The sequence below is a fragment of the Camelina sativa genome, chromosome 9 (genome assembly GCF_000633955.1).
Source record: "Camelina sativa cultivar DH55 chromosome 9, Cs, whole genome shotgun sequence".
In the NCBI taxonomy this organism is placed as follows: Eukaryota; Viridiplantae; Streptophyta; class Magnoliopsida; order Brassicales; family Brassicaceae; genus Camelina; species Camelina sativa.
In genome coordinates, this window is record NC_025693.1 from 21,341,641 (window position 1) to 21,342,399 (window position 759).

Genomic DNA, 759 nt, shown 5'->3' on the forward strand with positions numbered 1-759 from the left:
TTCAAGTGATACAAAGGAAATCTATAATACTAAGGGAAACACAAGCTATCCCATATTCAAAATAAACCATCTCTATATACACTATAATAAACCATCATTTCAAAATTGACATCTATATTAAAAACAAGTACAGTAATTCTAAAATTATGTAAATTTAGTAGTATTTAAAGTTAAACCGAGTAAAAAACTCTTACATCCACATTAAGAGGAAAAAACCCTAAGCGACAGCGATGGCGATAATGTTCCCATGGTTTTGATCTCTGATGCGAGTGTTTCATTCGGTTGTGCTTTTGGTTTTTTATGGTTATTACGATGGTATATTGGGGATCTTGGAGTTTCATCTCCGCTTGTTTCTCCTTATGATTGGATTGCAGATCCGATTTTGCATTTGAAGAAACCTTTGGAAACTTGGGATCTCACGGTGTCCTCGATCGTTTATCGATCTTTTTGAGGATTTTCATTTATAGGCTTTCTTCATCATCTATTACGAAAAGGGAAAGCAAATAGTTTTGGCAGTATCACAGATCCAGATTGATTGGTTGAATGGGGGTAAGGATCCGTTCTGGTCTGGGCTTTGGGACGATTCTTTGGATCTATACTTTAATGGTATCGAGGTTTGCCCTCCTCTGCGGGATCTGATTGATTGTGATTTGATTGTGTGGTTTGAGACGGAGGATATGCGGATCTCTCTAGTGCAGGTGTATAAACGGATTCTTCCCTCGTTTGAGCAGATTCATCGCACACACTTCTCTCTGGTTT